Source organism: Jaculus jaculus, chromosome 7 (assembly GCF_020740685.1).
Source record: "Jaculus jaculus isolate mJacJac1 chromosome 7, mJacJac1.mat.Y.cur, whole genome shotgun sequence".
Taxonomy (NCBI): Eukaryota; Metazoa; Chordata; class Mammalia; order Rodentia; family Dipodidae; genus Jaculus; species Jaculus jaculus.
In genome coordinates, this window is record NC_059108.1 from 118,429,789 (window position 1) to 118,435,932 (window position 6,144).

The window sequence follows — 6,144 nt, forward strand, 5'->3', positions numbered from 1 at the left end:
TGCACAAGGGGGCACATGCATCTGGAGTTCCTTTGCAGTGGTTCGAGGCACTGGCGTGCCCATTGTCCCTTCTCATTCTCTCACTCTGTACCTCTTTTTCTCTCAAATAAATAAATAAAACATATTTTAAAAATTATAGGCCTAGGGCCTGGAGAGATGGCTTAGCGGTTAAGTGCTTGCCTGTGAAGCCTAAGGACCTCGGGTCAAGGCTGGATTCCCCAGGACCCATGTTAGCCAGATGGGGGGAATCTCTCCTAGAGGGAGAAGAGGGTCAGGAGGTCAACAAGTCTGGGGGATACGTTGCCAAGACTCCTCCCTCAGGTTATATAAATGTTAAACAAGTACCTGGGAGAAGACCCTCGAAGACCCTCTGACCAGCAGAGCTGCCTGCACGTCTGCCAGTCCTGCAGGGAGCTGCAGAGATCGAGCTTCTGAGAGCCATCACCTGTGTTGGGGTGGGCTTTTTGGTGATGCAGCGGCCTCTGAGTTATCTATCGCTCTTGTAAGCACTCTCTTACCCTGATGTGTAAGTAACCTCAATAAAGTCACTGGTTCCCCAAACTGGCATTGGTGCAGTCATGCTTTGGTCTGTCGTCTGTGCCCATCCTGTTCACATCTCCCCAGGAAAAAAGTTCTTCGCAACAGGCAGGGTTTCACTTTGCAGCCCAGGCTGTCCTGAACTCTGTGCAGACCAAGCTGGCCTTGAACTTACAGCAGTCCACCTCCCTCGGGATTATGAACGTGAGCCACCGTGGCTGCCTTAAATTCTCCTTGCAAGCCAAGAAGATTACTCCAGTGGGAAGACTGTTGCAATAGACAAGATCAGGGGCCCCAAGACCTAAAGGCTCTGGGCAGCTAGGCAACCAAGGCTTTTCCTTCAGAGAAGAATGCTGAGGGTTGGAAAGAAGAGGGTATTGGGAGTGGGGATGCAAGGGCGGTGTCTTGGGATAGTAGGGGAGATAACGCTTTTCCCTGAGGCCAGAACATTCTCAGCACCTTTATAAAGAAGGGCTCTGGGCTGTTGAGGCTCAGAGTGGGTCAAAGTTCTGGGTCCTTCTGGAAGGAAAGAAACAAGTTCAGCCATAACACATTTTGCTGCTGCTCATTCCTCCTCCTTCCCCTTCCGCTGCGTTCACCTCTTCCTCCTGAGCGCATCTCCCTAAGTGCGTAGGCAGACCTGGAGCTCCCGCCACAGCCTCCAAGTGCTGGGATTCGGAGAGCGCCGCATCCCTGGTACATTTTGTTCCCTTTGATCAGTGCAGCTGAAACAGTTCAGCTAATGGTTTATGAAGCAAGACAAGGGAATTTGAGAATCCATTTGATATTGTCATAGATAAATCAGGCATTCCTTAGTTAAGTAAAACCAAGAAGAGTAGTTCTTGACAGTAGCTCTTTTCAGAGAAATAAAAGGGTGAAAAGATTTCCTCACTCCCAGGTAAATTCAATGGTGTCAAATAAAAGAGAGAGAGCCAGGCATGGTAGTGCACACTTAATCCCCAGCACTGTGGGAGGATCACTGTGTATTCAAAGTCAGCCTGAGACTACATAGTGAATTCCAGCTCAGCCTGGGATAGAGTGAGTCCCTATCTCAAAAACACAAAAAATAAAATAAAATACAGATAGCGCTTTACATTCAGATTCCTACTAAGCAAAAAGTGAGGCTGGAGAGATGGCTCAGTGGTTAAGGCGCTTGCCTGCAAAGCCAAAGGACCCAGGTTTGATTCTTCAATACCCACCTAAAGCCAGGTGCACAAGGTGGCACATGTGTCCAGAGTTCATTTGCAGTGGCTTGAGGCCCTGGCATGCCCATTCTCTCTCTCTCTCTGCTTGCAAATAAATAAAAAAATAAAATAATAAAAGAAGCAAAAATTTCACTATTTGAGTGTAAGGGACAACATTCTTTTATTTTCTTTCAGCACTTAGGTTTGGTCATGAGCTCTGACACAACTACATTTGTGTGTGTATATATACACACACATATATATTAATAGTTTATTTATTTGAGAGAGAGAAAGGCAGGCAAAGAAAGTAGAGGCACACCAGGGCCCCCTGCCAATGAGAACAAACTCCAGACACGTGCTCCACTCAGTGCCTCTGGTCTTACAGGGATACCCAGACCTTGTTTATATTTTAAGACCAGTTCTCAGTAGCCCAAGTTGGCTTTGAAGAGCACTGTGTAGGTAAGGATGACCTTGAATTCCTTTTTTAAATTATTAATTATTAAGTATATTTAGGGGGAAATTACAAATTTTGGGGCTTAAGGGAGAAATTGCAAATAATGGGTTTAGGAAGCTCACTCTCATGTGGAAACACTGCATTGTTTATAAGATTCATTTAAGAGAAATTGAGGGGCTGGAGAGATCGCTTACTGATTAAGGAACTTGCCTATGAAGCCTAAGAATCCCGGTTCGATTCCCCAGTACCCATGTAAGCCAGATGCACAAGGTGGCATATGCATCTGGAGTTCATTTGCAATGACTAGAGGCCCTGGTGTACCCATTCATTCATTCTCTCTCTCTCAAATAAATAAAAACACAATAAGAGAAACTGAGGTTTTGGGGGGGAAGAAAACCCGGAGTGGAGCACAAGCACGTAGAGGGAAATTAAATTGAAGCTTTCAAGGAAAGACTGAGGCAGAGCAGTGCTGCAGTTTACTTCCTGTGGCTGCACAAAGGACCAGACCAAGAGCAGATTGTGGGAGGAAAGGATTTATTTTGGCTTACAGACTTGAGGGCAAGCTCCATGGTGGCAGGGAAAACTGATGGCATGAGCAGAGAGTGGACGTCATCTTCTGGCCAACATCAAGCCGACAACAGCAATAGGAGAGTGTGCCAAACACTGCCAAGAGGAAGTTGGCTTTAACACCTATCAGCACACCCTTGACAATACACTGCCTCCAGGTGGCTACAATCCCCAAATTGCTACCAGCTGGGGACCTAGCATTCAGAATGCATTAAGTTTATGGGGAACACCTGAATCAAACCACTACAAGCTGCAAACATGTGGATAAGAGTTAAACTGAAGTTTTCAAGGAAAGACTGAGGTACAGCCACAAGGATGTGGACAGAACTTAGGAGCATATGTAGAGAGACTTACAAAGAGCACACGTGGCATCTGCCGTGTGCTCTCCTATGGAGGGAAGTTGAGGGCAAAATGGTGAGGCTTAAGGAAGAATAAGAGGAAACATATCAAGGCAGAGACCAAGAAAACCAGAGGAGAAACGAGTAATGAAGGGAGTTACACTCATGGTTATCCCGAGTTTAAGGAAATTGCACAGGTAGCAGTTCTGGAGTTAGTGAGAACACCCCCACCTGGTAGATCTGGAGTGTAAGGGGAAAACACACGTGGTAGATCCAGAGACCAGAGGAAAATCACGTGTGTTGTCAAAGTGAGAAGGTACCCCAAACTATAAAGCAGAGGCCAGCACAAAAGTCCTCCAGACCAAGAAACTATATCATGTTCTGCCCTCCCACACAGCCAGGCTGGGTGCGGGGGAGGCCAGACTCATGTGAGTCCCTGTGGCCCGAATGAAGAGAAGGCAGGCGGAACTGGAGCAGAGCCGAGCGGAGCCTTGAATCCTTTTCAAAATCTATTGAGTAACTTTTTTTTTTTTTTTTTTGGCATTGAATTCTTGGACTTCTGGCCTCTTTTGCTTTCTTTCTTTCTTTTTATTTTCTTTTTTTAGCTAAGTAGAAATTTTGCATGGATACATCTTGTGTTGGTACCATCATTTCTCTCCTCCCTGCTTCCATTCCTCTGGGGCCCCTCATAGTGGGATTGCTGGTTGTGGTGGTTTGATTCAGGTATTCCCCATAAACTTAGGTGTTCTGAATGCTAGGTCTCCAGCTGATAGAGAATTGGAAATTACTACCTCTTGGAGGCAGTGTATTGTTAGGGACAGGCTTATATGGATGTTATAGCCAGTTTCCCCTTGCCAGTGTTTGGCACACTCTCCTGCTGCTACTGTCCACCTGATGTTGGCCGGGGGTGATATCCACCCTCTGCTCATGCCATCATTTTCCCCTGCCATCATAGAGCTTCCCCTTGAGCCTGTAAGCCAAAATAAGCTTTTTTCCCACAATTTGCTCTTGATCAGATGATTTCTGTCAGCCATGTGAACCTGACTGCAACAGTAAAGTTGGTACTGGGAAGTGCTGTCATTGCTACTACATGCCAGAGTGTGTGACTTTTGGCCTTTTGGAACTGATTTTTGAGGAAGGAATGTGGAAGAATTTGAAATCTTGGCCTTAGAGATGCCTTGCAGTGCTGTAAGTACAGCTTGATGGACTATTCTGGTCAGAGTTGAAAGGCCTAAATGCAGTAAGAACTACGGACTATGAGGTTTGGCTTATGAGGGTGAGAAAGAGTTTTTGCCTGGACTGGGCTAGAAACAGTTTGTGTGAGAAGCTTGTTGTTATGGCTGTGTGCTGAGAACTTCTGTAGGGTTGCTTTGCGTAGAAACAGACTGATGTGTGCAGAGGAATATGACACAGAAAGAATGAAATCTTTGGGCCAAAACAGCTGCCTGTTCAGCTCCAATTGTATGAGAGATTACTGCATTGGGACAACAGAAAGAATGCAGTCTTTTGAGGGGACCTGAATGCTGAAGGAGTGTCCTGTTCTTCAAAAGTCTACTTTATCCACCCTTGGATTAACAAATTGGCACCCCACCTGGTATTATGGAGTATACGAAATGCAGGAAAGAGAGGGTCATTGAATTTGCAACATGGTCTTGTGTTTTGGAAATGGCCATGGGCAGTGTGAAGCAGGTTTGCTGGATGCCTGCATGGAGACCCCGTGGAGCTGTGAGGCTGGACCATGGCTTGCAGTGGAGACCCAGTGGAGAGGCCAGGGCCATGACATGGCTGCTAAGGAGAGCTGCCGGCTCCAGATGAAGTTTCCCAGGACTGTGAGCTCCCTAGCTGGAGGGGCGGAGTTGGAACTCCAGAGACTTGTTGCTGGTTAGAATTATCAGACTTGGAGACTTGTCACTGACTAGAGTTGTTGGACTTGGAGCTACAGAGTTTGATGTTTGCCCTGTTTAAATCTTGTATTGGTTGAATATTTCTTTGCTATGCCCAATGCTGTCTTTTGCAGTGTGAATGTATATTTGGTGCCATTATGGGGTTTTTGGTTTATTTTTGGTATTATGACTCAGTTAAAAGACTTTGGACTATGGGGATGTTTGAACATCATTGGGAGTGATAAAAACTATGGGGACTTTTAGAGTTGGACTGAATGCTTTGCATTTTACATCATGCATGGTTGATGCAGGTGTCCCCCATAAATTTAGGTATTCTGAGCTAGGTTCCCAGCTGATGGAGATTTGGGAATTGACACTTCCTGAAGGCAGTGTATCGTTGGGGGTGGGCTTATGGGTGTCATAGCCAGTGTCCTCTTGACAGTATTTGGTACACTCTCCTGTTGCTGTTGTCCACCTGATGTTAACGAGGAGGTGATGTCCACCCTCTGCTCATGCTGTTGTTTTCCCCTGCCATCATGGAGCTTTCCCTCGGGTCCGTAAGCCAAAATAACTCCCTTCCCCCACCCCCCACAAGCTGTTCTTGATCAGGTGTTTTCTGGCATCAGTGCGAACCTGACTGCAACACTGGTACTCACCATGGGTTTTGGGTTATAAGTGGTGAGAGCAGCAGTCCCTGTGTGTGTGTGTGTGTGTGTGTGTGTGTGTGTGTGGTGGGGCGGGGAGCAATGCCTCGCGACATTCCTTTCCACTCTGTGGCTCCTACCATCTTTCTGCCCTCGTACTGGGTGTGTTTTAAGTCTACATTGGTGCTGTGCTGTCAGCTGTTTCTGGGTTTCTGCTTTGGTGTGATTTGAGTGTCTTCAGTGTCTGTCTCCATCACCCTGACACAGGTTGTCAGACTCGCCATGGAAGCAGCGCTCTTGCCCATCTCACCAGTTCCTCTGTGGTTTCATCCGGGCCCTGGCTGATGTGCGAGAGCTAAGTCATCTCCTTAGTTCTCACTGCCTTCTGCTTTCAGTGAACACACTTCCAGGGTGGTCTTGTTTTTTTAATTTTTTTTTTTTTTTTTTTTTTTTTGGTTTTTCGAGGTCTTGCCCTAGCCCAGGCTGACCTGGAATTCACTATGTAGTCTCAGGGTGACCTGGAACTCACAGTGATCC